At 51.4% G+C, this 23,522-nt stretch overlaps 12 non-coding genes across 12 annotated transcripts; all 12 read right to left on the reverse strand.

Moving 5' to 3' along the window:
* Positions 1-11: 11 nt before the first annotated feature.
* Positions 12-202, reverse strand: LOC132831926 (U2 spliceosomal RNA). Its single transcript, XR_009646876.1, has one exon. It is a non-coding gene; the product is annotated as a U2 spliceosomal RNA (small nuclear RNA).
* Positions 203-2,001: 1,799 nt separating this feature from the next.
* Positions 2,002-2,193, reverse strand: LOC132831639 (U2 spliceosomal RNA). Its single transcript, XR_009646596.1, has one exon. It is a non-coding gene; the product is annotated as a U2 spliceosomal RNA (small nuclear RNA).
* Positions 2,194-3,990: 1,797 nt separating this feature from the next.
* On the reverse strand, positions 3,991-4,182 carry LOC132831640 (U2 spliceosomal RNA). Its single transcript, XR_009646597.1, has one exon. It is a non-coding gene; the product is annotated as a U2 spliceosomal RNA (small nuclear RNA).
* A 1,797-nt stretch (positions 4,183-5,979) lies between these two features.
* LOC132831641 (U2 spliceosomal RNA) lies at positions 5,980-6,171 on the reverse strand. Its single transcript, XR_009646598.1, has one exon. It is a non-coding gene; the product is annotated as a U2 spliceosomal RNA (small nuclear RNA).
* Positions 6,172-7,970: 1,799 nt separating this feature from the next.
* Positions 7,971-8,162, reverse strand: LOC132831642 (U2 spliceosomal RNA). The gene has a single exon (XR_009646599.1). It is a non-coding gene; the product is annotated as a U2 spliceosomal RNA (small nuclear RNA).
* A 1,799-nt stretch (positions 8,163-9,961) lies between these two features.
* Positions 9,962-10,153, reverse strand: LOC132831643 (U2 spliceosomal RNA). Its single transcript, XR_009646600.1, has one exon. It is a non-coding gene; the product is annotated as a U2 spliceosomal RNA (small nuclear RNA).
* A 1,799-nt stretch (positions 10,154-11,952) lies between these two features.
* Positions 11,953-12,144, reverse strand: LOC132831644 (U2 spliceosomal RNA). Its single transcript, XR_009646601.1, has one exon. It is a non-coding gene; the product is annotated as a U2 spliceosomal RNA (small nuclear RNA).
* Positions 12,145-13,943: 1,799 nt separating this feature from the next.
* LOC132831645 (U2 spliceosomal RNA) lies at positions 13,944-14,135 on the reverse strand. Its single transcript, XR_009646602.1, has one exon. It is a non-coding gene; the product is annotated as a U2 spliceosomal RNA (small nuclear RNA).
* Positions 14,136-15,933: 1,798 nt separating this feature from the next.
* On the reverse strand, positions 15,934-16,125 carry LOC132831646 (U2 spliceosomal RNA). The gene has a single exon (XR_009646603.1). It is a non-coding gene; the product is annotated as a U2 spliceosomal RNA (small nuclear RNA).
* A 1,799-nt stretch (positions 16,126-17,924) lies between these two features.
* LOC132831647 (U2 spliceosomal RNA) lies at positions 17,925-18,116 on the reverse strand. Its single transcript, XR_009646604.1, has one exon. It is a non-coding gene; the product is annotated as a U2 spliceosomal RNA (small nuclear RNA).
* Positions 18,117-19,915: 1,799 nt separating this feature from the next.
* Positions 19,916-20,107, reverse strand: LOC132831648 (U2 spliceosomal RNA). The gene has a single exon (XR_009646605.1). It is a non-coding gene; the product is annotated as a U2 spliceosomal RNA (small nuclear RNA).
* Positions 20,108-21,906: 1,799 nt separating this feature from the next.
* Positions 21,907-22,098, reverse strand: LOC132831650 (U2 spliceosomal RNA). The gene has a single exon (XR_009646607.1). It is a non-coding gene; the product is annotated as a U2 spliceosomal RNA (small nuclear RNA).
* Positions 22,099-23,522: the final 1,424 nt, after the last annotated feature.

Genomic DNA, 23,522 nt, shown 5'->3' on the forward strand with positions numbered 1-23,522 from the left:
CTTGGGTAAGCGTTGGTTGCACCATCCTGGAAACACTGCAATACCAGGCTGATACATGGAGAGGACAGAGCAAGCCCTTAAGCCATCTCCCTGCTCCAAAAAATCCATTTAATACAAAACACTCCCACCTTCGGGAGATATCAGCGATTAAATGATAAGAACAGAAACTACACATATTCCAAGCCAAAAGCCGAGAAGCGATAGCACATTAATACTCCAACGGTGGAGGTCATATTTGCCGACTATCCTTTCCATCAGTTTGATGATATTCAAAGTTCCTTTATTCCCTTACCGTCTACCTTCCTTCCAAGATATCCAACCAGACCGGAAGATCACTCTGCAGCAGTCGCTGTGCTTTCCCCGTGCTTTTCTGTCCATCTGTTAAGTAGCCGCGTAGGTCGCGCTGACGACCAATCAGATGGCACGGGCCGGAGCCACCGCACGTCAGGTCGACTGCAGAGAGGTTTCTCCGGTGATCGGGGACAGCGGCGGCGCGGCAGGGTCATTCATTCCCCCGGCATCTACAAGATTCACCAGAATTCTCAGGCAGCACCTTGCAAACCCATGGCCAACGCAGCCTCGAAGGATGACGGCAGCAGATCCACGGGAACACCACCATTCGCAAGTTCTCCCCCCCGCCGAGGCACTCGCTGTCCTGAATTGCAAATATGTCCTTGTTCCTCCGGTGTTACCGGGTCAAAATCGGGAATCCCCGCCCAAACAGCATCGCGGGGCTACCGACAGCACTTGGACTGCAGCGGTTCGAGAGAGCAGCTCACCACCAGGCTGATCTCGGCATGGGCGAGAAATGTTGGCCTTGACGGAAAGATCCTATTCATTGCCTCCCCTTGTGTTGGTGTAGCTTGCCCATAAATGCCAATCATCGTTTCCCTCACGTACAGGATTCGCTCCTCGGCATTCCGCATCAATCCGAAAAGTTGCGAAAAGCGAATTACGTCCGTGCACCCTTTCTTTATCGTCCACTTTCAATATCCTCTCTACTTGTATCCGACTCTCTGTGGAGAATGGGGAGGGAGCTGATCTCCCCGTGTAAACATGTCACGCTGCAAGCGCGCCTCATCACCACCAGCAGCTCGATTCGACATCTCCGTTCACATTGCTGCAGATCGCTGACAACATTATAATCCGACCCAGTTGACAAACTGACAACTGTTTCGCTACTTGCACCGCAAATGATGACAAATCGTTCCAAATCGTACGGGTGGCACAGTGGATCAGTGGTTAGTACGGCTGCCTGGTGGCACCAGGGAGCTGAAGCCAGTTCCAGCCTTGGGCGATCGTCTGCGTGAATAATCTTTACGTACAGACGTAGCTACTAAAGCAGGTCGCTTCCGTACAGTAGTTTGCGAAGAAACAAACAGAGATGGGGGTTTCACTCTATTCAGGAAACAGACTAAAGACATTTCTTCCTTGTTCAAGAAAATATTAGGATAAATTTGTTGCCTCGGGGGTGGGGGGGGAGGCGGGGGGGTTGGGAAGGGGCTGTGGGGGCTGATCTGATAGCCATTTGACATTGGCTGAGTCATGGGATCCCACAACCTGATTTGACTGTGTTAAAAATCCCACAACACCAGGTTTCAGCCCAACGGGGTTCTTTGAAATTACAGCAGTCACCCCACCCCCCGCCACCGCCGTACCATCGGTGGGATACGTTCCAAGAACGACCGCAGAAGCCCAAAACGGCAGACAAGGGCAAATCCATTCATTCAAATTGGCAAGTTACCTTCCTGGCAGGCCCCTGGTTCCAGAATGTTCCCTGTAGCACGTTGGGGTTACCCCTGTCCTGGCTTTCAGCGTGCTGCACCTTCATCAGGTAACTGCAGAGCAGGTTCATAAGACAGAAAACCCGTAACAAAAGACGATAGTTTCCTGCAACTGAAAAGACAATAGATGCAACAATCACTGACTGCCATCAACACGGCAAACTAGCAAAGGCAAGAGATTCACATTGCATTCACCTGCTTTTGAACTTGGGTAAGCGTTGGGTGCACCATTCCTGGAAACACTGCAATACCAGGCTGATACATGGAGAGGACAGAGCAAGCCCTTAAGCCATCTCCCTGCTCCAAAAATCCATTTAATACAAACACTCCCACCTTCGGGAGATATCAGCGATTAAACTGATAAGAACAGAAACTACACATATTCCAAGCCAAAAGGCCGAGAAGCGATAGCACATTAATACTCCAACGGTGGAGGTCATATTTGCCGACTATCCTTTCCATCAGTTTGATGATATTCAAAGTTCCTTTATTCCCTTACCGTCTACCTTCCTTCCAAGATATCCAACCAGACCGGAAGATCACTCTGCAGCAGTCGCTGTGCTTTCCCCGTGCTTTTCTGTCCATCTGTTACGTAGCCGCGTAGGTCGCGCTGACGACCAATCAGATGGCACGGGCCGGAGCCACCGCACGTCAGGTCGACTGCAGAGAGGTTTCTCCCGGTGATCGGGGACAGCGGCGGCGGCAGGGTCATTCATTCCCCGGCATCTACAAGATTCACCAGAATTCCTCAGGCAGCACCTTGCAAACCCATGGCCAACGCAGCCTCGAAGGATGACGGCAGCAGATCCACGGGAACACCACCATTCGCAAGTTCTCCCCCCGCCGAGGCACTCGCTGTCCTGAATTGCAAATATGTCCTTGTTCCTCCGGTGTTACCGGGTCAAAATCGGGAATCCCCGCCCAAACAGCATCGCGGGGCTACCGACAGCACTTGGACTGCAGCGGTTCGAGAGAGCAGCTCACCACCAGGCTGATCTCGGCATGGGCGAGAAATGTTGGCCTTGACGGAAAGATCCTATTCATTGCCTCCCCTTGTGTTGGTGTAGCTTGCCCATAAATGCCAATCATCGTTTCCCTCACGTACAGGATTCGCTCCTCGGCATTCCGCATCAATCCGAAAAGTTGCGAAAAGCGAATTACGTCCGTGCACCCTTTCTTTATCGTCCACTTTCAATATCCTCTCTACTTGTATCCGACTCTCTGTGGAGAATGGGGAGGGAGCTGATCTCCCCGTGTAAACATGTCACGCTGCAAGCGCGCCTCATCACCACCAGCAGCTCGATTCGACATCTCCGTTCACATTGCTGCAGATCGCTGACAACATTATAATCCGACCCAGTTGACAAACTGACAACTGTTTCGCTACTTGCACCGCAAATGATGACAAATCGTTCCAAATCGTACGGGTGGCACAGTGGATCAGTGGTTAGTACGGCTGCCTGGTGGCACCAGGGAGCTGAAGCCAGTTCCAGCCTTGGGCGATCGTCTGCGTGAATAATCTTTACGTACAGACGTAGCTACTAAAGCAGGTCGCTTCCGTACAGTAGTTTGCGAAGAAACAAACAGAGATGGGGGTTTCACTCTATTCAGGAAACAGACTAAAGACATTTCTTCCTTGTTCAAGAAAATATTAGGATAAATTTGTTGCCTCGGGGGTGGGGGGGGAGGCGGGGGGGTTGGGAAGGGGCTGTGGGGGCTGATCTGATAGCCATTTGACATTGGCTGAGTCATGGGATCCCACAACCTGATTTGACTGTGTTAAAAATCCCACAACACCAGGTTTCAGCCCAACGGGGTTCTTTGAAATTACAGCAGTCACCCCACCCCCCGCCACCGCCGTACCATCGGTGGGATACGTTCCAAGAACGACCGCAGAAGCCCAAAACGGCAGACAAGGGCAAATCCATTCATTCAAATTGGCAAGTTACCTTCCTGGCAGGCCCCTGGTTCCAGAATGTTCCCTGTAGCACGTTGGGGTTACCCCTGTCCTGGCTTTCAGCGTGCTGCACCTTCATCAGGTAACTGCAGAGCAGGTTCATAAGACAGAAAACCCGTAACAAAAGACGATAGTTTCCTGCAACTGAAAAGACAATAGATGCAACAATCACTGACTGCCATCAACACGGCAAACTAGCAAAGGCAAGAGATTCACATTGCATTCACCTGCTTTTGAACTTGGGTAAGCGTTGGGTGCACCATTCCTGGAAACACTGCAATACCAGGCTGATACATGGAGAGGACAGAGCAAGCCCTTAAGCCATCTCCCTGCTCCAAAAATCCATTTAATACAAACACTCCCACCTTCGGGAGATATCAGCGATTAAACTGATAAGAACAGAAACTACACATATTCCAAGCCAAAAGGCCGAGAAGCGATAGCACATTAATACTCCAACGGTGGAGGTCATATTTGCCGACTATCCTTTCCATCAGTTTGATGATATTCAAAGTTCCTTTATTCCCTTACCGTCTACCTTCCTTCCAAGATATCCAACCAGACCGGAAGATCACTCTGCAGCAGTCGCTGTGCTTTCCCCGTGCTTTTCTGTCCATCTGTTACGTAGCCGCGTAGGTCGCGCTGACGACCAATCAGATGGCACGGGCCGGAGCCACCGCACGTCAGGTCGACTGCAGAGAGGTTTCTCCCGGTGATCGGGGACAGCGGCGGCGGCAGGGTCATTCATTCCCCCGGCATCTACAAGATTCACCAGAATTCCTCAGGCAGCACCTTGCAAACCCATGGCCAACGCAGCCTCGAAGGATGACGGCAGCAGATCCACGGGAACACCACCATTCGCAAGTTCTCCCCCCCGCCGAGGCACTCGCTGTCCTGAATTGCAAATATGTCCTTGTTCCTCCGGTGTTACCGGGTCAAAATCGGGAATCCCCGCCCAAACAGCATCGCGGGGCTACCGACAGCACTTGGACTGCAGCGGTTCGAGAGAGCAGCTCACCACCAGGCTGATCTCGGCATGGGCGAGAAATGTTGGCCTTGACGGAAAGATCCTATTCATTGCCTCCCCTTGTGTTGGTGTAGCTTGCCCATAAATGCCAATCATCGTTTCCCTCACGTACAGGATTCGCTCCTCGGCATTCCGCATCAATCCGAAAAGTTGCGAAAAGCGAATTACGTCCGTGCACCCTTTCTTTATCGTCCACTTTCAATATCCTCTCTACTTGTATCCGACTCTCTGTGGAGAATGGGGAGGGAGCTGATCTCCCCGTGTAAACATGTCACGCTGCAAGCGCGCCTCATCACCACCAGCAGCTCGATTCGACATCTCCGTTCACATTGCTGCAGATCGCTGACAACATTATAATCCGACCCAGTTGACAAACTGACAACTGTTTCGCTACTTGCACCGCAAATGATGACAAATCGTTCCAAATCGTACGGGTGGCACAGTGGATCAGTGGTTAGTACGGCTGCCTGGTGGCACCAGGGAGCTGAAGCCAGTTCCAGCCTTGGGCGATCGTCTGCGTGAATAATCTTTACGTACAGACGTAGCTACTAAAGCAGGTCGCTTCCGTACAGTAGTTTGCGAAGAAACAAACAGAGATGGGGGTTTCACTCTATTCAGGAAACAGACTAAAGACATTTCTTCCTTGTTCAAGAAAATATTAGGATAAATTTGTTGCCTCGGGGGTGGGGGGGGGCGGGGGGGTTGGGAAGGGGCTGTGGGGGCTGATCTGATAGCCATTTGACATTGGCTGAGTCATGGGATCCCACAACCTGATTTGACTGTGTTAAAAATCCCACAACACCAGGTTTCAGCCCAACGGGGTTCTTTGAAATTACAGCAGTCACCCCACCCCCCGCCACCGCCGTACCATCGGTGGGATACGTTCCAAGAACGACCGCAGAAGCCCAAAACGGCAGACAAGGGCAAATCCATTCATTCAAATTGGCAAGTTACCTTCCTGGCAGGCCCCTGGTTCCAGAATGTTCCCTGTAGCACGTTGGGGTTACCCCTGTCCTGGCTTTCAGCGTGCTGCACCTTCATCAGGTAACTGCAGAGCAGGTTCATAAGACAGAAAACCCGTAACAAAAGACGATAGTTTCCTGCAACTGAAAAGACAATAGATGCAACAATCACTGACTGCCATCAACACGGCAAACTAGCAAAGGCAAGAGATTCACATTGCATTCACCTGCTTTTGAACTTGGGTAAGCGTTGGGTGCACCATTCCTGGAAACACTGCAATACCAGGCTGATACATGGAGAGGACAGAGCAAGCCCTTAAGCCATCTCCCTGCTCCAAAAATCCATTTAATACAAACACTCCCACCTTCGGGAGATATCAGCGATTAAACTGATAAGAACAGAAACTACACATATTCCAAGCCAAAAGGCCGAGAAGCGATAGCACATTAATACTCCAACGGTGGAGGTCATATTTGCCGACTATCCTTTCCATCAGTTTGATGATATTCAAAGTTCCTTTATTCCCTTACCGTCTACCTTCCTTCCAAGATATCCAACCAGACCGGAAGATCACTCTGCAGCAGTCGCTGTGCTTTCCCCGTGCTTTTCTGTCCATCTGTTACGTAGCCGCGTAGGTCGCGCTGACGACCAATCAGATGGCACGGGCCGGAGCCACCGCACGTCAGGTCGACTGCAGAGAGGTTTCTCCCGGTGATCGGGGACAGCGGCGGCGGCAGGGTCATTCATTCCCCCGGCATCTACAAGATTCACCAGAATTCCTCAGGCAGCACCTTGCAAACCCATGGCCAACGCAGCCTCGAAGGATGACGGCAGCAGATCCACGGGAACACCACCATTCGCAAGTTCTCCCCCCCGCCGAGGCACTCGCTGTCCTGAATTGCAAATATGTCCTTGTTCCTCCGGTGTTACCGGGTCAAAATCGGGAATCCCCGCCCAAACAGCATCGCGGGGCTACCGACAGCACTTGGACTGCAGCGGTTCGAGAGAGCAGCTCACCACCAGGCTGATCTCGGCATGGGCGAGAAATGTTGGCCTTGACGGAAAGATCCTATTCATTGCCTCCCCTTGTGTTGGTGTAGCTTGCCCATAAATGCCAATCATCGTTTCCCTCACGTACAGGATTCGCTCCTCGGCATTCCGCATCAATCCGAAAAGTTGCGAAAAGCGAATTACGTCCGTGCACCCTTTCTTTATCGTCCACTTTCAATATCCTCTCTACTTGTATCCGACTCTCTGTGGAGAATGGGGAGGGAGCTGATCTCCCCGTGTAAACATGTCACGCTGCAAGCGCGCCTCATCACCACCAGCAGCTCGATTCGACATCTCCGTTCACATTGCTGCAGATCGCTGACAACATTATAATCCGACCCAGTTGACAAACTGACAACTGTTTCGCTACTTGCACCGCAAATGATGACAAATCGTTCCAAATCGTACGGGTGGCACAGTGGATCAGTGGTTAGTACGGCTGCCTGGTGGCACCAGGGAGCTGAAGCCAGTTCCAGCCTTGGGCGATCGTCTGCGTGAATAATCTTTACGTACAGACGTAGCTACTAAAGCAGGTCGCTTCCGTACAGTAGTTTGCGAAGAAACAAACAGAGATGGGGGTTTCACTCTATTCAGGAAACAGACTAAAGACATTTCTTCCTTGTTCAAGAAAATATTAGGATAAATTTGTTGCCTCGGGGGTGGGGGGGGAGGCGGGGGGGTTGGGAAGGGGCTGTGGGGGCTGATCTGATAGCCATTTGACATTGGCTGAGTCATGGGATCCCACAACCTGATTTGACTGTGTTAAAAATCCCACAACACCAGGTTTCAGCCCAACGGGGTTCTTTGAAATTACAGCAGTCACCCCACCCCCCGCCACCGCCGTACCATCGGTGGGATACGTTCCAAGAACGACCGCAGAAGCCCAAAACGGCAGACAAGGGCAAATCCATTCATTCAAATTGGCAAGTTACCTTCCTGGCAGGCCCCTGGTTCCAGAATGTTCCCTGTAGCACGTTGGGGTTACCCCTGTCCTGGCTTTCAGCGTGCTGCACCTTCATCAGGTAACTGCAGAGCAGGTTCATAAGACAGAAAACCCGTAACAAAAGACGATAGTTTCCTGCAACTGAAAAGACAATAGATGCAACAATCACTGACTGCCATCAACACGGCAAACTAGCAAAGGCAAGAGATTCACATTGCATTCACCTGCTTTTGAACTTGGGTAAGCGTTGGGTGCACCATTCCTGGAAACACTGCAATACCAGGCTGATACATGGAGAGGACAGAGCAAGCCCTTAAGCCATCTCCCTGCTCCAAAAATCCATTTAATACAAACACTCCCACCTTCGGGAGATATCAGCGATTAAACTGATAAGAACAGAAACTACACATATTCCAAGCCAAAAGGCCGAGAAGCGATAGCACATTAATACTCCAACGGTGGAGGTCATATTTGCCGACTATCCTTTCCATCAGTTTGATGATATTCAAAGTTCCTTTATTCCCTTACCGTCTACCTTCCTTCCAAGATATCCAACCAGACCGGAAGATCACTCTGCAGCAGTCGCTGTGCTTTCCCCGTGCTTTTCTGTCCATCTGTTACGTAGCCGCGTAGGTCGCGCTGACGACCAATCAGATGGCACGGGCCGGAGCCACCGCACGTCAGGTCGACTGCAGAGAGGTTTCTCCCGGTGATCGGGGACAGCGGCGGCGGCAGGGTCATTCATTCCCCCGGCATCTACAAGATTCACCAGAATTCCTCAGGCAGCACCTTGCAAACCCATGGCCAACGCAGCCTCGAAGGATGACGGCAGCAGATCCACGGGAACACCACCATTCGCAAGTTCTCCCCCCCGCCGAGGCACTCGCTGTCCTGAATTGCAAATATGTCCTTGTTCCTCCGGTGTTACCGGGTCAAAATCGGGAATCCCCGCCCAAACAGCATCGCGGGGCTACCGACAGCACTTGGACTGCAGCGGTTCGAGAGAGCAGCTCACCACCAGGCTGATCTCGGCATGGGCGAGAAATGTTGGCCTTGACGGAAAGATCCTATTCATTGCCTCCCCTTGTGTTGGTGTAGCTTGCCCATAAATGCCAATCATCGTTTCCCTCACGTACAGGATTCGCTCCTCGGCATTCCGCATCAATCCGAAAAGTTGCGAAAAGCGAATTACGTCCGTGCACCCTTTCTTTATCGTCCACTTTCAATATCCTCTCTACTTGTATCCGACTCTCTGTGGAGAATGGGGAGGGAGCTGATCTCCCCGTGTAAACATGTCACGCTGCAAGCGCGCCTCATCACCACCAGCAGCTCGATTCGACATCTCCGTTCACATTGCTGCAGATCGCTGACAACATTATAATCCGACCCAGTTGACAAACTGACAACTGTTTCGCTACTTGCACCGCAAATGATGACAAATCGTTCCAAATCGTACGGGTGGCACAGTGGATCAGTGGTTAGTACGGCTGCCTGGTGGCACCAGGGAGCTGAAGCCAGTTCCAGCCTTGGGCGATCGTCTGCGTGAATAATCTTTACGTACAGACGTAGCTACTAAAGCAGGTCGCTTCCGTACAGTAGTTTGCGAAGAAACAAACAGAGATGGGGGTTTCACTCTATTCAGGAAACAGACTAAAGACATTTCTTCCTTGTTCAAGAAAATATTAGGATAAATTTGTTGCCTCGGGGGTGGGGGGGGAGGCGGGGGGGTTGGGAAGGGGCTGTGGGGGCTGATCTGATAGCCATTTGACATTGGCTGAGTCATGGGATCCCACAACCTGATTTGACTGTGTTAAAAATCCCACAACACCAGGTTTCAGCCCAACGGGGTTCTTTGAAATTACAGCAGTCACCCCACCCCCCGCCACCGCCGTACCATCGGTGGGATACGTTCCAAGAACGACCGCAGAAGCCCAAAACGGCAGACAAGGGCAAATCCATTCATTCAAATTGGCAAGTTACCTTCCTGGCAGGCCCCTGGTTCCAGAATGTTCCCTGTAGCACGTTGGGGTTACCCCTGTCCTGGCTTTCAGCGTGCTGCACCTTCATCAGGTAACTGCAGAGCAGGTTCATAAGACAGAAAACCCGTAACAAAAGACGATAGTTTCCTGCAACTGAAAAGACAATAGATGCAACAATCACTGACTGCCATCAACACGGCAAACTAGCAAAGGCAAGAGATTCACATTGCATTCACCTGCTTTTGAACTTGGGTAAGCGTTGGGTGCACCATTCCTGGAAACACTGCAATACCAGGCTGATACATGGAGAGGACAGAGCAAGCCCTTAAGCCATCTCCCTGCTCCAAAAATCCATTTAATACAAACACTCCCACCTTCGGGAGATATCAGCGATTAAACTGATAAGAACAGAAACTACACATATTCCAAGCCAAAAGGCCGAGAAGCGATAGCACATTAATACTCCAACGGTGGAGGTCATATTTGCCGACTATCCTTTCCATCAGTTTGATGATATTCAAAGTTCCTTTATTCCCTTACCGTCTACCTTCCTTCCAAGATATCCAACCAGACCGGAAGATCACTCTGCAGCAGTCGCTGTGCTTTCCCCGTGCTTTTCTGTCCATCTGTTACGTAGCCGCGTAGGTCGCGCTGACGACCAATCAGATGGCACGGGCCGGAGCCACCGCACGTCAGGTCGACTGCAGAGAGGTTTCTCCCGGTGATCGGGGACAGCGGCGGCGGCAGGGTCATTCATTCCCCCGGCATCTACAAGATTCACCAGAATTCCTCAGGCAGCACCTTGCAAACCCATGGCCAACGCAGCCTCGAAGGATGACGGCAGCAGATCCACGGGAACACCACCATTCGCAAGTTCTCCCCCCCGCCGAGGCACTCGCTGTCCTGAATTGCAAATATGTCCTTGTTCCTCCGGTGTTACCGGGTCAAAATCGGGAATCCCCGCCCAAACAGCATCGCGGGGCTACCGACAGCACTTGGACTGCAGCGGTTCGAGAGAGCAGCTCACCACCAGGCTGATCTCGGCATGGGCGAGAATTGTTGGCCTTGACGGAAAGATCCTATTCATTGCCTCCCCTTGTGTTGGTGTAGCTTGCCCATAAATGCCAATCATCGTTTCCCTCACGTACAGGATTCGCTCCTCGGCATTCCGCATCAATCCGAAAAGTTGCGAAAAGCGAATTACGTCCGTGCACCCTTTCTTTATCGTCCACTTTCAATATCCTCTCTACTTGTATCCGACTCTCTGTGGAGAATGGGGAGGGAGCTGATCTCCCCGTGTAAACATGTCACGCTGCAAGCGCGCCTCATCACCACCAGCAGCTCGATTCGACATCTCCGTTCACATTGCTGCAGATCGCTGACAACATTATAATCCGACCCAGTTGACAAACTGACAACTGTTTCGCTACTTGCACCGCAAATGATGACAAATCGTTCCAAATCGTACGGGTGGCACAGTGGATCAGTGGTTAGTACGGCTGCCTGGTGGCACCAGGGAGCTGAAGCCAGTTCCAGCCTTGGGCGATCGTCTGCGTGAATAATCTTTACGTACAGACGTAGCTACTAAAGCAGGTCGCTTCCGTACAGTAGTTTGCGAAGAAACAAACAGAGATGGGGGTTTCACTCTATTCAGGAAACAGACTAAAGACATTTCTTCCTTGTTCAAGAAAATATTAGGATAAATTTGTTGCCTCGGGGGTGGGGGGGGAGGCGGGGGGGTTGGGAAGGGGCTGTGGGGGCTGATCTGATAGCCATTTGACATTGGCTGAGTCATGGGATCCCACAACCTGATTTGACTGTGTTAAAAATCCCACAACACCAGGTTTCAGCCCAACGGGGTTCTTTGAAATTACAGCAGTCACCCCACCCCCCGCCACCGCCGTACCATCGGTGGGATACGTTCCAAGAACGACCGCAGAAGCCCAAAACGGCAGACAAGGGCAAATCCATTCATTCAAATTGGCAAGTTACCTTCCTGGCAGGCCCCTGGTTCCAGAATGTTCCCTGTAGCACGTTGGGGTTACCCCTGTCCTGGCTTTCAGCGTGCTGCACCTTCATCAGGTAACTGCAGAGCAGGTTCATAAGACAGAAAACCCGTAACAAAAGACGATAGTTTCCTGCAACTGAAAAGACAATAGATGCAACAATCACTGACTGCCATCAACACGGCAAACTAGCAAAGGCAAGAGATTCACATTGCATTCACCTGCTTTTGAACTTGGGTAAGCGTTGGGTGCACCATTCCTGGAAACACTGCAATACCAGGCTGATACATGGAGAGGACAGAGCAAGCCCTTAAGCCATCTCCCTGCTCCAAAAATCCATTTAATACAAACACTCCCACCTTCGGGAGATATCAGCGATTAAACTGATAAGAACAGAAACTACACATATTCCAAGCCAAAAGGCCGAGAAGCGATAGCACATTAATACTCCAACGGTGGAGGTCATATTTGCCGACTATCCTTTCCATCAGTTTGATGATATTCAAAGTTCCTTTATTCCCTTACCGTCTACCTTCCTTCCAAGATATCCAACCAGACCGGAAGATCACTCTGCAGCAGTCGCTGTGCTTTCCCCGTGCTTTTCTGTCCATCTGTTACGTAGCCGCGTAGGTCGCGCTGACGACCAATCAGATGGCACGGGCCGGAGCCACCGCACGTCAGGTCGACTGCAGAGAGGTTTCTCCCGGTGATCGGGGACAGCGGCGGCGGCAGGGTCATTCATTCCCCCGGCATCTACAAGATTCACCAGAATTCCTCAGGCAGCACCTTGCAAACCCATGGCCAACGCAGCCTCGAAGGATGACGGCAGCAGATCCACGGGAACACCACCATTCGCAAGTTCTCCCCCCCGCCGAGGCACTCGCTGTCCTGAATTGCAAATATGTCCTTGTTCCTCCGGTGTTACCGGGTCAAAATCGGGAATCCCCGCCCAAACAGCATCGCGGGGCTACCGACAGCACTTGGACTGCAGCGGTTCGAGAGAGCAGCTCACCACCAGGCTGATCTCGGCATGGGCGAGAAATGTTGGCCTTGACGGAAAGATCCTATTCATTGCCTCCCCTTGTGTTGGTGTAGCTTGCCCATAAATGCCAATCATCGTTTCCCTCACGTACAGGATTCGCTCCTCGGCATTCCGCATCAATCCGAAAAGTTGCGAAAAGCGAATTACGTCCGTGCACCCTTTCTTTATCGTCCACTTTCAATATCCTCTCTACTTGTATCCGACTCTCTGTGGAGAATGGGGAGGGAGCTGATCTCCCCGTGTAAACATGTCACGCTGCAAGCGCGCCTCATCACCACCAGCAGCTCGATTCGACATCTCCGTTCACATTGCTGCAGATCGCTGACAACATTATAATCCGACCCAGTTGACAAACTGACAACTGTTTCGCTACTTGCACCGCAAATGATGACAAATCGTTCCAAATCGTACGGGTGGCACAGTGGATCAGTGGTTAGTACGGCTGCCTGGTGGCACCAGGGAGCTGAAGCCAGTTCCAGCCTTGGGCGATCGTCTGCGTGAATAATCTTTACGTACAGACGTAGCTACTAAAGCAGGTCGCTTCCGTACAGTAGTTTGCGAAGAAACAAACAGAGATGGGGGTTTCACTCTATTCAGGAAACAGACTAAAGACATTTCTTCCTTGTTCAAGAAAATATTAGGATAAATTTGTTGCCTCGGGGGTGGGGGGGGAGGCGGGGGGGTTGGGAAGGGGCTGTGGGGGCTGATCTGATAGCCATTTGACATTGGCTGAGTCATGGGATCCCACAACCTGATTTGACTGTGTTAAAAATCCCACAACACCAGGTTTCAGCCCAACGGGGTTCTTTGAAATTACAGCAGTCACCCCACCCCCCGCCACCGCCGTACCATCGGTGGGATACGTTCCAAGAACGACCGCAGAAGCCCAAAACGGCAGACAAGGGCAAATCCATTCATTCAAATTGGCAAGTTACCTTCCTGGCAGGCCCCTGGTTCCAGAATGTTCCCTGTAGCACGTTGGGGTTACCCCTGTCCTGGCTTTCAGCGTGCTGCACCTTCATCAGGTAACTGCAGAGCAGGTTCATAAGACAGAAAACCCGTAACAAAAGACGATAGTTTCCTGCAACTGAAAAGACAATAGATGCAACAATCACTGACTGCCATCAACACGGCAAACTAGCAAAGGCAAGAGATTCACATTGCATTCACCTGCTTTTGAACTTGGGTAAGCGTTGGGTGCACCATTCCTGGAAACACTGCAATACCAGGCTGATACATGGAGAGGACAGAGCAAGCCCTTAAGCCATCTCCCTGCTCCAAAAATCCATTTAATACAAACACTCCCACCTTCGGGAGATATCAGCGATTAAACTGATAAGAACAGAAACTACACATATTCCAAGCCAAAAGGCCGAGAAGCGATAGCACATTAATACTCCAACGGTGGAGGTCATATTTGCCGACTATCCTTTCCATCAGTTTGATGATATTCAAAGTTCCTTTATTCCCTTACCGTCTACCTTCCTTCCAAGATATCCAACCAGACCGGAAGATCACTCTGCAGCAGTCGCTGTGCTTTCCCCGTGCTTTTCTGTCCATCTGTTACGTAGCCGCGTAGGTCGCGCTGACGACCAATCAGATGGCACGGGCCGGAGCCACCGCACGTCAGGTCGACTGCAGAGAGGTTTCTCCCGGTGATCGGGGACAGCGGCGGCGGCAGGGTCATTCATTCCCCCGGCATCTACAAGATTCACCAGAATTCCTCAGGCAGCACCTTGCAAACCCATGGCCAACGCAGCCTCGAAGGATGACGGCAGCAGATCCACGGGAACACCACCATTCGCAAGTTCTCCCCCCCGCCGAGGCACTCGCTGTCCTGAATTGCAAATATGTCCTTGTTCCTCCGGTGTTACCGGGTCAAAATCGGGAATCCCCGCCCAAACAGCATCGCGGGGCTACCGACAGCACTTGGACTGCAGCGGTTCGAGAGAGCAGCTCACCACCAGGCTGATCTCGGCATGGGCGAGAAATGTTGGCCTTGACGGAAAGATCCTATTCATTGCCTCCCCTTGTGTTGGTGTAGCTTGCCCATAAATGCCAATCATCGTTTCCCTCACGTACAGGATTCGCTCCTCGGCATTCCGCATCAATCCGAAAAGTTGCGAAAAGCGAATTACGTCCGTGCACCCTTTCTTTATCGTCCACTTTCAATATCCTCTCTACTTGTATCCGACTCTCTGTGGAGAATGGGGAGGGAGCTGATCTCCCCGTGTAAACATGTCACGCTGCAAGCGCGCCTCATCACCACCAGCAGCTCGATTCGACATCTCCGTTCACATTGCTGCAGATCGCTGACAACATTATAATCCGACCCAGTTGACAAACTGACAACTGTTTCGCTACTTGCACCGCAAATGATGACAAATCGTTCCAAATCGTACGGGTGGCACAGTGGATCAGTGGTTAGTACGGCTGCCTGGTGGCACCAGGGAGCTGAAGCCAGTTCCAGCCTTGGGCGATCGTCTGCGTGAATAATCTTTACGTACAGACGTAGCTACTAAAGCAGGTCGCTTCCGTACAGTAGTTTGCGAAGAAACAAACAGAGATGGGGGTTTCACTCTATTCAGGAAACAGACTAAAGACATTTCTTCCTTGTTCAAGAAAATATTAGGATAAATTTGTTGCCTCGGGGGTGGGGGGGAGGCGGGGGGGTTGGGAAGGGGCTGTGGGGGCTGATCTGATAGCCATTTGACATTGGCTGAGTCATGGGATCCCACAACCTGATTTGACTGTGTTAAAAATCCCACAACACCAGGTTTCAGCCCAACGGGGTTCTTTGAAATTACAGCAGTCACCCCACCCCCCGCCACCGCCGTACCATCGGTGGGATACGTTCCAAGAACGACCGCAGAAGCCCAAAACGGCAGACAAGGGCAAATCCATTCATTCAAATTGGCAAGTTACCTTCCTGGCAGGCCCCTGGTTCCAGAATGTTCCCTGTAGCACGTTGGGGTTACCCCTGTCCTGGCTTTCAGCGTGCTGCACCTTCATCAGGTAACTGCAGAGCAGGTTCATAAGACAGAAAACCCGTAACAAAAGACGATAGTTTCCTGCAACTGAAAAGACAATAGATGCAACAATCACTGACTGCCATCAACACGGCAAACTAGCAAAGGCAAGAGATTCACATTGCATTCACCTGCTTTTGAACTTGGGTAAGCGTTGGGTGCACCATTCCTGGAAACACTGCAATACCAGGCTGATACATGGAGAGGACAGAGCAAGCCCTTAAGCCATCTCCCTGCTCCAAAAATCCATTTAATACAAACACTCCCACCTTCGGGAGATATCAGCGATTAAACTGATAAGAACAGAAACTACACATATTCCAAGCCAAAAGGCCGAGAAGCGATAGCACATTAATACTCCAACGGTGGAGGTCATATTTGCCGACTATCCTTTCCATCAGTTTGATGATATTCAAAGTTCCTTTATTCCCTTACCGTCTACCTTCCTTCCAAGATATCCAACCAGACCGGAAGATCACTCTGCAGCAGTCGCTGTGCTTTCCCCGTGCTTTTCTGTCCATCTGTTACGTAGCCGCGTAGGTCGCGCTGACGACCAATCAGATGGCACGGGCCGGAGCCACCGCACGTCAGGTCGACTGCAGAGAGGTTTCTCCCGGTGATCGGGGACAGCGGCGGCGGCAGGGTCATTCATTCCCCCGGCATCTACAAGATTCACCAGAATTCCTCAGGCAGCACCTTGCAAACCCATGGCCAACGCAGCCTCGAAGGATGACGGCAGCAGATCCACGGGAACACCACCATTCGCAAGTTCTCCCCCCCGCCGAGGCACTCGCTGTCCTGAATTGCAAATATGTCCTTGTTCCTCCGGTGTTACCGGGTCAAAATCGGGAATCCCCGCCCAAACAGCATCGCGGGGCTACCGACAGCACTTGGACTGCAGCGGTTCGAGAGAGCAGCTCACCACCAGGCTGATCTCGGCATGGGCGAGAAATGTTGGCCTTGACGGAAAGATCCTATTCATTGCCTCCCCTTGTGTTGGTGTAGCTTGCCCATAAATGCCAATCATCGTTTCCCTCACGTACAGGATTCGCTCCTCGGCATTCCGCATCAATCCGAAAAGTTGCGAAAAGCGAATTACGTCCGTGCACCCTTTCTTTATCGTCCACTTTCAATATCCTCTCTACTTGTATCCGACTCTCTGTGGAGAATGGGGAGGGAGCTGATCTCCCCGTGTAAACATGTCACGCTGCAAGCGCGCCTCATCACCACCAGCAGCTCGATTCGACATCTCCGTTCACATTGCTGCAGATCGCTGACAACATTATAATCCGACCCAGTTGACAAACTGACAACTGTTTCGCTACTTGCACCGCAAATGATGACAAATCGTTCCAAATCGTACGGGTGGCACAGTGGATCAGTGGTTAGTACGGCTGCCTGGTGGCACCAGGGAGCTGAAGCCAGTTCCAGCCTTGGGCGATCGTCTGCGTGAATAATCTTTACGTACAGACGTAGCTACTAAAGCAGGTCGCTTCCGTACAGTAGTTTGCGAAGAAACAAACAGAGATGGGGGTTTCACTCTATTCAGGAAACAGACTAAAGACATTTCTTCCTTGTTCAAGAAAATATTAGGATAAATTTGTTGCCTCGGGGGTGGGGGGGGAGGCGGGGGGGTTGGGAAGGGGCTGTGGGGGCTGATCTGATAGCCATTTGACATTGGCTGAGTCATGGGATCCCACAACCTGATTTGACTGTGTTAAAAATCCCACAACACCAGGTTTCAGCCCAACGGGGTTCTTTGAAATTACAGCAGTCACCCCACCCCCCGCCACCGCCGTACCATCGGTGGGATACGTTCCAAGAACGACCGCAGAAGCCCAAAACGGCAGACAAGGGCAAATCCATTCATTCAAATTGGCAAGTTACCTTCCTGGCAGGCCCCTGGTTCCAGAATGTTCCCTGTAGCACGTTGGGGTTACCCCTGTCCTGGCTTTCAGCGTGCTGCACCTTCATCAGGTAACTGCAGAGCAGGTTCATAAGACAGAAAACCCGTAACAAAAGACGATAGTTTCCTGCAACTGAAAAGACAATAGATGCAACAATCACTGACTGCCATCAACACGGCAAACTAGCAAAGGCAAGAGATTCACATTGCATTCACCTGCTTTTGAACTTGGGTAAGCGTTGGGTGCACCATTCCTGGAAACACTGCAATACCAGGCTGATACATGGAGAGGACAGAGCAAGCCCTTAAGCCATCTCCCTGCTCCAAAAATCCATTTAATACAAACACTCCCACCTTCGGGAGATATCAGCGATTAAACTGATAAGAACAGAAACTACACATATTCCAAGCCAAAAGGCCGAGAAGCGATAGCACATTAATACTCCAACGGTGGAGGTCATATTTGCCGACTATCCTTTCCATCAGTTTGATGATATTCAAAGTTCCTTTATTCCCTTACCGTCTACCTTCCTTCCAAGATATCCAACCAGACCGGAAGATCACTCTGCAGCAGTCGCTGTGCTTTCCCCGTGCTTTTCTGTCCATCTGTTACGTAGCCGCGTAGGTCGCGCTGACGACCAATCAGATGGCACGGGCCGGAGCCACCGCACGTCAGGTCGACTGCAGAGAGGTTTCTCCCGGTGATCGGGGACAGCGGCGGCGGCAGGGTCATTCATTCCCCCGGCATCTACAAGATTCACCAGAATTCCTCAGGCAGCACCTTGCAAACCCATGGCCAACGCAGCCTCGAAGGATGACGGCAGCAGATCCACGGGAACACCACCATTCGCAAGTTCTCCCCCCCGCCGAGGCACTCGCTGTCCTGAATTGCAAATATGTCCTTGTTCCTCCGGTGTTACCGGGTCAAAATCGGGAATCCCCGCCCAAACAGCATCGCGGGGCTACCGACAGCACTTGGACTGCAGCGGTTCGAGAGAGCAGCTCACCACCAGGCTGATCTCGGCATGGGCGAGAAATGTTGGCCTTGACGGAAAGATCCTATTCATTGCCTCCCCTTGTGTTGGTGTAGCTTGCCCATAAATGCCAATCATCGTTTCCCTCACGTACAGGATTCGCTCCTCGGCATTCCGCATCAATCCGAAAAGTTGCGAAAAGCGAATTACGTCCGTGCACCCTTTCTTTATCGTCCACTTTCAATATCCTCTCTACTTGTATCCGACTCTCTGTGGAGAATGGGGAGGGAGCTGATCTCCCCGTGTAAACATGTCACGCTGCAAGCGCGCCTCATCACCACCAGCAGCTCGATTCGACATCTCCGTTCACATTGCTGCAGATCGCTGACAACATTATAATCCGACCCAGTTGACAAACTGACAACTGTTTCGCTACTTGCACCGCAAATGATGACAAATCGTTCCAAATCGTACGGGTGGCACAGTGGATCAGTGGTTAGTACGGCTGCCTGGTGGCACCAGGGAGCTGAAGCCAGTTCCAGCCTTGGGCGATCGTCTGCGTGAATAATCTTTACGTACAGACGTAGCTACTAAAGCAGGTCGCTTCCGTACAGTAGTTTGCGAAGAAACAAACAGAGATGGGGGTTTCACTCTATTCAGGAAACAGACTAAAGACATTTCTTCCTTGTTCAAGAAAATATTAGGATAAATTTGTTGCCTCGGGGGTGGGGGGGGAGGCGGGGGGGTTGGGAAGGGGCTGTGGGGGCTGATCTGATAGCCATTTGACATTGGCTGAGTCATGGGATCCCACAACCTGATTTGACTGTGTTAAAAATCCCACAACACCAGGTTTCAGCCCAACGGGGTTCTTTGAAATTACAGCAGTCACCCCACCCCCCGCCACCGCCGTACCATCGGTGGGATACGTTCCAAGAACGACCGCAGAAGCCCAAAACGGCAGACAAGGGCAAATCCATTCATTCAAATTGGCAAGTTACCTTCCTGGCAGGCCCCTGGTTCCAGAATGTTCCCTGTAGCACGTTGGGGTTACCCCTGTCCTGGCTTTCAGCGTGCTGCACCTTCATCAGGTAACTGCAGAGCAGGTTCATAAGACAGAAAACCCGTAACAAAAGACGATAGTTTCCTGCAACTGAAAAGACAATAGATGCAACAATCACTGACTGCCATCAACACGGCAAACTAGCAAAGGCAAGAGATTCACATTGCATTCACCTGCTTTTGAACTTGGGTAAGCGTTGGGTGCACCATTCCTGGAAACACTGCAATACCAGGCTGATACATGGAGAGGACAGAGCAAGCCCTTAAGCCATCTCCCTGCTCCAAAAATCCATTTAATACAAACACTCCCACCTTCGGGAGATATCAGCGATTAAACTGATAAGAACAGAAACTACACATATTCCAAGCCAAAAGGCCGAGAAGCGATAGCACATTAATACTCCAACGGTGGAGGTCATATTTGCCGACTATCCTTTCCATCAGTTTGATGATATTCAAAGTTCCTTTATTCCCTTACCGTCTACCTTCCTTCCAAGATATCCAACCAGACCGGAAGATCACTCTGCAGCAGTCGCTGTGCTTTCCCCGTGCTTTTCTGTCCATCTGTTACGTAGCCGCGTAGGTCGCGCTGACGACCAATCAGATGGCACGGGCCGGAGCCACCGCACGTCAGGTCGACTGCAGAGAGGTTTCTCCCGGTGATCGGGGACAGCGGCGGCGGCAGGGTCATTCATTCCCCCGGCATCTACAAGATTCACCAGAATTCCTCAGGCAGCACCTTGCAAACCCATGGCCAACGCAGCCTCGAAGGATGACGGCAGCAGATCCACGGGAACACCACCATTCGCAAGTTCTCCCCCCCGCCGAGGCACTCGCTGTCCTGAATTGCAAATATGTCCTTGTTCCTCCGGTGTTACCGGGTCAAAATCGGGAATCCCCGCCCAAACAGCATCGCGGGGCTACCGACAGCACTTGGACTGCAGCGGTTCGAGAGAGCAGCTCACCACCAGGCTGATCTCGGCATGGGCGAGAAATGTTGGCCTTGACGGAAAGATCCTATTCATTGCCTCCCCTTGTGTTGGTGTAGCTTGCCCATAAATGCCAATCATCGTTTCCCTCACGTACAGGATTCGCTCCTCGGCATTCCGCATCAATCCGAAAAGTTGCGAAAAGCGAATTACGTCCGTGCACCCTTTCTTTATCGTCCACTTTCAATATCCTCTCTACTTGTATCCGACTCTCTGTGGAGAATGGGGAGGGAGCTGATCTCCCCGTGTAAACATGTCACGCTGCAAGCGCGCCTCATCACCACCAGCAGCTCGATTCGACATCTCCGTTCACATTGCTGCAGATCGCTGACAACATTATAATCCGACCCAGTTGACAAACTGACAACTGTTTCGCTACTTGCACCGCAAATGATGACAAATCGTTCCAAATCGTACGGGTGGCACAGTGGATCAGTGGTTAGTACGGCTGCCTGGTGGCACCAGGGAGCTGAAGCCAGTTCCAGCCTTGGGCGATCGTCTGCGTGAATAATCTTTACGTACAGACGTAGCTACTAAAGCAGGTCGCTTCCGTACAGTAGTTTGCGAAGAAACAAACAGAGATGGGGGTTTCACTCTATTCAGGAAACAGACTAAAGACATTTCTTCCTTGTTCAAGAAAATATTAGGATAAATTTGTTGCCTCGGGGGTGGGGGGGGAGGCGGGGGGGTTGGGAAGGGGCTGTGGGGGCTGATCTGATAGCCATTTGACATTGGCTGAGTCATGGGATCCCACAACCTGATTTGACTGTGTTAAAAATCCCACAACACCAGGTTTCAGCCCAACGGGGTTCTTTGAAATTACAGCAGTCACCCCACCCCCCGCCACCGCCGTACCATCGGTGGGATACGTTCCAAGAACGACCGCAGAAGCCCAAAACGGCAGACAAGGGCAAATCCATTCATTCAAATTGGCAAGTTACCTTCCTGGCAGGCCCCTGGTTCCAGAATGTTCCCTGTAGCACGTTGGGGTTACCCCTGTCCTGGCTTTCAGCGTGCTGCACCTTCATCAGGTAACTGCAGAGCAGGTTCATAAGACAGAAAACCCGTAACAAAAGACGATAGTTTCCTGCAACTGAAAAGACAATAGATGCAACAATCACTGACTGCCATCAACACGGCAAACTAGCAAAGGCAAGAGATTCACATTGCATTCACCTGCTTTTGAACTTGGGTAAGCGTTGGGTGCACCATTCCTGGAAACACTGCAATACCAGGCTGATACATGGAGAGGACAGAGCAAGCCCTTAAGCCATCTCCCTGCTCCAAAAATCCATTTAATACAAACACTCCCACCTTCGGGAGATATCAGCGATTAAACTGATAAGAACAGAAACTACACATATTCCAAGCCAAAAGGCCGAGAAGCGATAGCACATTAATACTCCAACGGTGGAGGTCATATTTGCCGACTATCCTTTCCATCAGTTTGATGATATTCAAAGTTCCTTTATTCCCTTACCGTCTACCTTCCTTCCAAGATATCCAACCAGACCGGAAGATCACTCTGCAGCAGTCGCTGTGCTTTCCCCGTGCTTTTCTGTCCATCTGTTACGTAGCCGCGTAGGTCGCGCTGACGACCAATCAGATGGCACGGGCCGGAGCCACCGCACGTCAGGTCGACTGCAGAGAGGTTTCTCCCGGTGATCGGGGACAGCGGCGGCGGCAGGGTCATTCATTCCCCCGGCATCTACAAGATTCACCAGAATTCCTCAGGCAGCACCTTGCAAACCCATGGCCAACGCAGCCTCGAAGGATGACGGCAGCAGATCCACGGGAACACCACCATTCGCAAGTTCTCCCCCCGCGCCGAGGCACTCGCTGTCCTGAATTGCAAATATGTCCTTGTTCCTCCGGTGTTACCGGGTCAAAATCGGGAATCCCCGCCCAAACAGCATCGCGGGGCTACCGACAGCACTTGGACTGCAGCGGTTCGAGAGAGCAGCTCACCACCAGGCTGATCTCGGCATGGGCGAGAAATGTTGGCCTTGACGGAAAGATCCTATTCATTGCCTCCCCTTGTGTTGGTGTAGCTTGCCCATAAATGCCAATCATCGTTTCCCTCACGTACAGGATTCGCTCCTCGGCATTCCGCATCAATCCGAAAAGTTGCGAAAAGCGAATTACGTCCGTGCACCCTTTCTTTATCGTCCACTTTCAATATCCTCTCTACTTGTATCCGACTCTCTGTGGAGAATGGGGAGGGAGCTGATCTCCCCGTGTAAACATGTCACGCTGCAAGCGCGCCTCATCACCACCAGCAGCTCGATTCGACATCTCCGTTCACATTGCTGCAGATCGCTGACAACATTATAATCCGACCCAGTTGACAAACTGACAACTGTTTCGCTACTTGCACCGCAAATGATGACAAATCGTTCCAAATCGTACGGGTGGCACAGTGGATCAGTGGTTAGTACGGCTGCCTGGTGGCACCAGGGAGCTGAAGCCAGTTCCAGCCTTGGGCGATCGTCTGCGTGAATAATCTTTACGTACAGACGTAGCTACTAAAGCAGGTCGCTTCCGTACAGTAGTTTGCGAAGAAACAAACAGAGATGGGGGTTTCACTCTATTCAGGAAACAGACTAAAGACATTTCTTCCTTGTTCAAGAAAATATTAGGATAAATTTGTTGCCTCGGGGGTGGGGGGGGAGGCGGGGGGGTTGGGAAGGGGCTGTGGGGGCTGATCTGATAGCCATTTGACATTGGCTGAGTCATGGGATCCCACAACCTGATTTGACTGTGTTAAAAATCCCACAACACCAGGTTTCAGCCCAACGGGGTTCTTTGAAATTA

Source organism: Hemiscyllium ocellatum, chromosome 33 (genome assembly GCF_020745735.1).
Source record: "Hemiscyllium ocellatum isolate sHemOce1 chromosome 33, sHemOce1.pat.X.cur, whole genome shotgun sequence".
Taxonomy (NCBI): Eukaryota; Metazoa; Chordata; class Chondrichthyes; order Orectolobiformes; family Hemiscylliidae; genus Hemiscyllium; species Hemiscyllium ocellatum.